Source organism: Sceloporus occidentalis, unplaced genomic scaffold (assembly GCF_023333645.1).
Source record: "Sceloporus occidentalis isolate IW3139 unplaced genomic scaffold, rSceOcc1.0.p SCAF_23, whole genome shotgun sequence".
Classification (NCBI taxonomy): domain Eukaryota; kingdom Metazoa; phylum Chordata; class Lepidosauria; order Squamata; family Phrynosomatidae; genus Sceloporus; species Sceloporus occidentalis.
This window is the reverse complement of record NW_028317003.1, coordinates 1,037,748-1,046,855: the sequence shown is the minus strand read 5'-3', so window position 1 is coordinate 1,046,855 and position 9,108 is coordinate 1,037,748. Positions and strand designations below refer to the sequence as shown.

The 9,108-nt window shown below is 35.5% G+C and overlaps 1 pseudogene; it reads right to left on the bottom strand.

Moving 5' to 3' along the window:
- Positions 1 to 3,972: 3,972 nt before the first annotated feature.
- The window catches only part of LOC149300664 (epidermal growth factor receptor-like), a 33,852-nt pseudogene continuing 28,716 nt past the window's right edge, over positions 3,973 to 9,108 (bottom strand).

The following is a 9,108-nucleotide window of genomic DNA, read 5'->3' as shown; positions in this document are numbered from 1 at the left end:
GGGAAAATGCATTATGGTCTGATGAAACCAAGGTTGAACTTTTTGGCCATAATTCCAAAAGGTATGGTTGGCGCAAAAACAACACTGCACATCACCCAAAGAACACCATACCCACAGTGAAGCATGGTGGTGGCAGCATCATGCTTTGGGGCTGTTTTTCTTCAACTGGAACCGGGGCCTTAGTCAGGGTGGAGGAAATGATGAACACTTCCAAATATCAGACAATTTTGGCACAAGATCTTCAGGCATCCGTCAGGAAGATGAAGATGAAGTTTACCTTTCAGCACGACAACGACCCAAAGCACACATCCAAATCCACAAAAGCATGGCTTCACCAGAAGAAGATTAACATTTTGGAATGGTCCAGCCAGAGCCCAGACCTAAATCCAATTGAACATCTGTGGGGTGATCTGAAGAGGGCTGTGAAAAGGAGATGTCCTCACAATCTGACAGATTTGGAGCTCTTTTGCAAAGAAGAGTGGGCATATATTGCCACGTCAAGATGTGCCATGCTAATAGACTCCTACCCAAAAAGACTGATTGCTGTAATAAAATCAAAAGGTGCTTCAACAAAGTATTAGTTTAAGGGTGTGCACACTTATGCAACCATGTTATCGTGAGATTTAAAAAAAAAACATTTCCCCCTCAAAGATTTCAGTTTGTTCACGTTATAGGTCACATTAAAGGTGGAAAAAGTTCTGACATGATTTATCTTTGTCTCATTCTTTAACATCACAAGAACCTGGCATTTGAACAGGGGTGTGTAGACTTTTTATATGCACTGTATACTATTTATTTGATGCCAGGGTGACCAGTTTGGCCACTTAGTTCAAGAAAACAGCTTTGGTCTATGCTTTTGGAGTCATTTAAATAAATCCCTGTAAATGTAAACTATACTTGTAAAACAAAATAGTCACTGTTCATCTCTTAAGACAAAGACACTATAATTTTAATGCATAACAGGTTTTTTTTACAACAAAAGCTTTTTAGACAAAAAAGAAAACGAGAAATAAATTACATCTCATATGCATTGTACTCATCTTCATATACAAACAATTAGCATATGTACTGATTAACACTATAGCCCCTATATAAAAGTCATTGTACATCTGATTTTATACAAATAGTGCTTCTGTAAATACACAACACAAAACAGTTAGCTATGTAAGTACATACCTCACAAGTGTCTCATTTTAAGCGGAACAGTCCTGACCACCCACTGAGTTGTAAAATTGATCAAGGTCACCGCTTTTACCCAGCCACCTTGTGATGTAACGAAGCAGAGTACCCCAATATTACATCATATTGTGGTGTTCTGCAGTAATATACCTTAAGGTGGCTGGCAATATAATGGTCATGCCCTCCTCTAACTCCCACCAACACAGTTGTCCCGCTTTAGGCTCTTGGGGCCTGTATATATATTTATTTATTTATATACACATATATAAAGAAATTGCTAAATATCCTTAAAACAACATTGACACCCATACCTCCCAAGTGTCCTGATTTTTGTGGGACAGTAATGATTTTCAAGCACTAATCTCCCCTGACCAGCCCAGGGAGTGGTAAGATCAGTGCAGGTCTGTGCTGTTGCTCCCACATGACAACCGGGTGATGCTCTGCGGCTGACTCTGAGAAGTGGCTCTTTGGGTAAGGGAAGCAGGTGGTATGTCCCCAATCCCCATACAACTCCTATTCTAAGCACAGTTCTGACAGGCTGAAGAGAACTTCTGACTTTACATTTAGTAGATGTGTCACTTAAGAACCAATTTAGCAATCAGTACCAATCCATATACTACGTTCTCCTGTATTTGAGGTTCTGTACTATATCATACCCAACTGCCCCCTCTTAGTGGGACTTTTTTCCGGCAAGGTCCTGCTCTTCTGCCGAGCTGCCCCAGTGGAGATCATGAGCCAGGTGGGAAGCTGTAATATTGATGGAGCCCTGTTAGTTGCTGTTTATCAGGCTTAGAGTACCAACAGCAAATATAGATTGTAGCAAGGCTCAAGCCTGAGTATAACACTACTCTATAAACACATATATATATATATACAGATATAATTGATTAAAAAGTTGCAGGAGCACTTACATAAACGCTACATAACGCTAGCAATTATAAAACAATATAAAGAAGTGCTCATCTTTTTTTACAGAAAATACTGAAACATTTTAGCATTTGAACTTGGTTGGGCTTTTTTTTACCATTTAGAAATTAATTAGCCAATTTCTGTTGCCCTTAAATTCATTAAACATTAATGAAACCTATAGATTCATATAGTGCACAGATGTTTGTTGACAGAACGGTCTGGTGATTCATTTCCTGCTATTCATAGAATAAAATAAATCCATCTTTAAAATTTTAAGTTTGTACGCTAGCCAGGGTGAGTGCCCCCCCTTCAATAAAATTAGATACATTATAGCCAGATCACAGTTTAAATTGTAAACTATTTTCTTACAAAGGAAACCTTCACTCTTACTAAAAAAATAGGACATATAAAACATGTTCAAATTATTCAATTGAGAACATGACTTAATGGGAACAGTTCTGATTACTCCTACTATTTGGAATATTATAGTGTCCCTGTCCTAGGGCAGGTATGGACAAAGAATGTCCCTTCAGCCTTTGGTGAACTACAAATCCCATGATGCTCTTCTAGACACTCGACTGTCACATAAGAAATGTCGATCAAACTAAGATTAAACAGAAAATGAGAATTCCGAGCTGATACCTCTCATTTACAGGCAAATGACAGTTTTACAGAACGCATATTTGCCATTTAGGTGGTAGTGTAAATCATTTGGGATTGGCTGTCAAATGAACAACAAATCGCAAACAAATGAATGGTGGCTGTTTCTAGAAACCATAGGGCCTTTGTTTTGCTTAACTGGTCCATGTTCTTGGAATCCATTGTGATAAAGTGATCAGTAAGATGTTGTCACTTAAGCTCATGGAAGACAGTTAAAGACAGACTTAAGTCTTTCAGAACCGAGGTTCTAGAGGATCTAGAGTTAGACAGTGTCGTATGTTAAAAACAACCAATCCATAATATGAAATTGATACTGATTTTGTTCAACAAAAAAGGGGTAAGGGATATGAAAAACACTTAAATCCATATTTTGATTGATAACACCTTAAGCATTGGCAAGAAATTATTTTTATGTATAGACCGAAAACATAATCTGGGTTTTTTCAGATTATTTTAGAAATGTGGGAATTTAAGACATCTGAAGTTCCAATACAGCCAAACAAAAACACATAATGAAAATATGGCGTTCATCTGTAATGTAGTGTTTTGTCAAATTCTTACAAAACTAAATATAGTTTCTGATTACAGAGTATAAACAAGAAAACGTATCCATATGCAAAGCATCAAAACTTGGGCAAAAAAACCCAGCTATCTTTTTTTAGTGCTTGGACTACTGGGGCATATTTTCATAATGTTATTGGAAAATATTTTTTTCTTTATAACTTTTTAGCAGGTTAAGACACAAAGTGCACATTTCATTATAATCAAGGAATGCAAATACAAAAACTAAATGTCTGCTTAATAGTTCTTAGATAAAGACTGATGATCCATAATGATCCATAGTTTATGAGATGTTACCCCAAAAAAACAAAATCTGTCTGAAGTAATAGTCAGATATGTTTTTTTTTTTGCAACACAATATAAAAAGAAGGGTTCCAGAAATAATATACACTATAAAAAAAAACATGGAATTAAAATGGAAATTGTTACAGATTTAAAAATATCTTTATATATTTATTTATATATAAAATGGTCATTGATGGAGGAGAAACATTGTAACTGCCATATGTCATTTTAGTTGACTGCCAGATACAACCGAAGTATACCTTCATTGTCCATACTTTAGTGTATTGGGCTACTTTTTGCCCTTGTGTTTCCCTAAAGGCCAATGGAGGCCTAACTGTGTCCCAATAAGAAGAAAACAGGAATGATAAATAACTATGGTCATGCTGATGTCTCAATATAGTCACTTTTGGGTGCCAATCCCAAATATTCTGGATTTTCAGCTGCAGGAATCTTAAAATGTCCATTGGTCTTTGATTCTTTAGGAAAGAAGTCTTGTTGGTAATCGGGATTTTCAAGATTTATTTGATGGTTTACTTTTTGGTCCCAGAGGGAATGATAGCTAAACTCTGGTTTAGAGATGATATCTTGAGCTAAATTCAAATACTCTGGGTTCTTCACGCCATTGCTCTGGGAATTCTGGTAATGATTTTCCAGAAGAGACTTAACACCATTAGATGGATTCCCGTTGACGTTTGCTGAAGTGAATGGTTTTGGAATGATTTGGTTTACATATTCTGAAATATAAAATATAGTTGTGAGTCAATTATGTAGATTGATCACGTACATGAGCAGGGTTTGTAATTGTTAATTTTCTTGATTGTAAAGTTATTGTAAATTGTATGTTCTCTTCTATTATAATAGTGCTACAGAATCTGCTAGTGCTCTATAACATGTAATAATAATCTAAAAATAGATATAAAGATATATAGATACTGTATATGGATAAAAAATATATATATATTGTCCACTGCTACTTGTTTTTTTATTGTCTATTGAAATAAAATTAACAGGACATGCAATTTGCTTTATGCTTATGAACAAACAAGAACATATGGATCTGCCCATTCCCAGTAACCATTGTTTGTAGTCATACCATAACGCCTGACGCATCATGCTAACCACTTGCTCCTCTCCCACAATAATCATTGCATAGCTACATAATGTATTGGGCATAATGGGAAGGTACAGAATGTGGTCCTTATTTACAAAACACAAATGAAACTCTCAAGATTAGTGGGAAGTCAAAGGTCCTGGACAATGGCATTATATCTTTACGTGGTGCCATGTGATTCATAGTACAACTGGTAATGTTTATGCCGGCATAACAATAATTTTTTATGCTATTCTTTATACAGTCCCAAACCAAAAAACAATGGGTCCTTGGATAACGTACCCACTAATAAGATACATGTCTCTCTATATTTAACCCACAGCATGGTGCTGCCAGCTTTAATCTGCATAACGATGGGTAGTCCTGATGCTGGGTTAACATGATTAAAGGATGGTATCTGGACCAGCTCCAAGAGCAAGTTCCCTGTAGTTGCTACTACAAATGTACATACTAAAGTTTCAAACATATACAATACAGTACAAATATATGTTAACAATGCTGTAAAAGAAAGTGGCATGGAAAAAATATTTTTTTTATTTCAATATCTGGGAAATGACCCAGTGTTATTATGATATTTCAATTGTTTACTCAGTACAATACACAGCTACTAACCAGGAGCAGGAAGAAACTCATCATCCACACTGTCGTCCAAAATGACTGTAGGGTCTGTGCTGTATCTTTGAATAAAACTGTCTTCTCTAACTGGTGGTCCCTGCTGATGGTGAAAAAAAAACGACATTATTTTTAGCTTTAATCACATGACCCTAACCAATTTGACTAATAAGTAAACAGCGATGAAAAGCAGGTACCAGAGTAGTCAGAAGAGGAGTCCGTGAGGTTGAAGGAGAGCTAAAGAACCCTTGATTTGGTATCAGGTATTCCTCAGCATCAACTATGTCTCCCATTTCTTCTTGCACCAACGCATGATGGAATTTTGATTCAACGGGACTTGGTAAGTTCATTCTTTCATCGCCCTGGGCACGGAAGAAAAAATATTATGAGTTGAATGAATTACATACATTTAAGCGCTGTCAAACATATTAAGTTATGTACTTGCTATTCCTAATGAAAATAGAAAAAACAAATGTATATTGTTGGGGGGTTTATATTAGTGGGGGGATTGCAGCTCACTTACTTTACCAAACAATATCAGATAACATCATAAGGAGTTTAACTTTCTTGTCAACTTCTACTTTAATGACTAGTATTGGTAATGTTCTTAAAGTTGAGTTTAAGTTACAATTACAAGTTTACATATGGGTAACCAGATTCCTCAAGGTCATCAACATCTTTCAGTGTGCTTTCTTTATCACAAGGCCTATTTTGTCTTTCTCTCTGGATCAGACAGTAGTTTAGATTAGTATTGGAGCCCTTAATTACTGCATACCGTACCTGTATGACTAAGTAGCGTGTTGGGTCTCGAGCCATTTTGCTAAATTCCGCACTTAACTCTCTGAATTTGGGACGGCTCTCAGCATCTATCATCCAACCTAAAGCAATGCAAAAATTGCAGATTTTGTTAAAACGTGTATTTTCTTAAAATAAGCTCTGACAGTGTTTTCAGAAAAAACAATGACAAAAAATATATAAATATTTAATACTGATGTCTATCAAAACATAAGCCCAAAGCCTTTCACATAAATAAGTCTACAGGAGCAGAATAACATACAGAACATACATAACCAGGAGTTGGTGGAATCAACGCTCTTTAAAACTACTGTCCGCTTGACCTACTGATTTGCCATTCTGCTAGAATAGCCCATTTTAATGCATACTTCTCTACAGTGTTTGGGTGTTCGGACCCCTTGACCTAAAGGGGAAAAAGTTTTAAGTAACTAGAAGTCAATATGTCAATGATAAATATCCAATTAAGTCTGCGGTGGCGTCAAGAAGTCAACTGATTAAAGTAATGTTTTCATTTTTTGCATTTCTGTGGTAAAAAATGTTTTGAGATTCTTGTCCATGCAAGTTTTTATATAGCTGTTACATATTTTTCTTAACAGAATGCTTCCACTAGTTGACGTATACAGTACAAAATATTTTAGATAGCACCCCTGCCCTTGAAAAATAGTCCTTCATTCAAGTATGAATGTTATGTCTTAGTGAATAAAGAATCATAAACTAATGGAGAAAAAATATAAATGTGGCCATGTAGGTGCTATAACATTTTAAATGGACAGAGATAGAAACTTTTGTTGAAGGGACTGTGAATAAAGAGATGGAATAGGGGCAAGATATATATATATATATATATATATATATATATATATATCGGTATGTCATATGCAACTCTGATAGCTATTTATATAATTGATATAGATGGTTGCATATGGAATAATGTATCATATTTGCACAATTTAAACACATTTTACGCTGTTTCATTATACATTATTGTGAAATTGGTGGCTGTAGAACATTGTAACACAGTGATACCTATATGCTGCCATGTCTACCTAGCTTCCTACTGTCCGATCCAGTGTAACCTGTGCGAGTACCGGTTACAACGCAAAAGCAGAGGTTCGCACATTTTTTATTTTCTAAAAAATAACCCTTTTTTTTGCCTTCAATCCAAAAAATTATAAAAAAATTAAAGTGGTATGTAAGGGAGCATTTTGACATTAATTGGAGGGATTGACAGTGTGAACTAACTTGTGGAAGAAATCCTAAGTAAGACTGCAAAAACTTTTTCCTCAAATTTTCTGCTGGTTTTTACATTTAGTTCATACTAAATGACAGACTATATGAAAAAGTTGCATAAAGAGAAAGCCCCATGTGTCCTTGAAAAAAACAATGTGAGGGTACACTAAACATGGGAAAAAGGGTTAAACAAACCATAATAACCATTGGTTCACAGATACCAAGATCCGGGTGATGTGGAGTATACAGTAACATTATGTAGACACTAGGGGTCAGTAGAGGGCTACTGTTATGGAGACTGCAGACTGTTAAATGAAGTGCAGCAATAAGTCTAGACACATGCATTAAATCTTCAAATTACAACAGTATATCACATGAATGTATACATTATATTCATATATACAGTGCCTTGCAAAAGTATTCAGATCCCTTAATAAATCTCTCATATTAAAAAAAACACAATTTCATTCTACACGGGATTTTTTTATTAATTGTTTTATTAATAAATTAAAAAACCTGTATGCTTACAAAAGCACTCTTTGCTGCAAAAAAACCCTTCCAAACACATGGTGCAAGCATTATAAAATGTATCAAAATAACCTAAATGTCACCTTGCAATAATATCATACAGACTTAAATTTTAATGTGCCGCTTTACCTTTTGCAAGATACTGTATTTATATGTATTTACATGATATTTACACATATAACTCACATTTCACCATAATCATATACACATCAATTGTGCAGATTGGAGGCTGTGGAAGACGCTCCCCCTTTTCTAAAATTGTTGAAATTTCACTGGCTGCGATCCCATCATATGGTTTCAATCCAAATGTCATTAATTCCCACACAGTAACCCCTGTAAGCACAAGAACATATATTGTAAGTAATACGGAGTCTAAGGCATGAAACACATGTTAACGGAAAGTCAATATGAAAAGAAAGACTACTTCTTGGTTGACTTACCATAACTCCATACATCACTCTGGTGGGTGTAAATTCTATGTAGAATTGACTCTAGTGCCATCCATTTAATAGGTACCTACAACGACATAACGTTTTCAGATATTTTACATCAATATTTTGGGTTTTTGTTACATGGAATATTGTCACAGCCACCAGTGCATATGTGTGTGACTGAAGTCATATGATTTCCTACCTTTCCTCCTTCTGCGTGATATTCTTTTTCATCTGCCCCCAGTAGTTTTGCCAACCCAAAATCAGTGATCTTGACATGTTGTGGACCTTTCACAAGAACATTTCGAGCAGCCAAATCTCTGTGGACCAAACGGCGGTCTTCAAGGTAGCCCATACCCTGCAAAATATATGAGGATGGATAACTTTTAAGCCTTTGAGTTCCCACCACATATTATCTCTGGGAAACAACATAAAGTGCATGGAGTTGGCAGCTTGGTGGGGCTGCTGGTTACAATCTGGCTATCATTTGCGCTATCTATTAGGTGATTTATGATGTCATTTGTTATATCATCATTTTATAATCAATGGTGTAATTTGTGATATCATAGCTGATGTCATCTGCAAAGCATATGGGGTGTAAAATTCAGTTCAAACAGTTAACTATCTCATGGATTTTGTGCTTTTGAATGAGAACGCTACCCTTAATGTCTTTTGCCATTAAATAATGTTCATGTCCATTTAAAATATACTATATATTGCAATGCATTAATGCAGTTCATCTGCCAATTGCCTTCCATTGTGATACTCCTATCTATGTATTTGGTTGTTTTTTTTTTACTGACTATA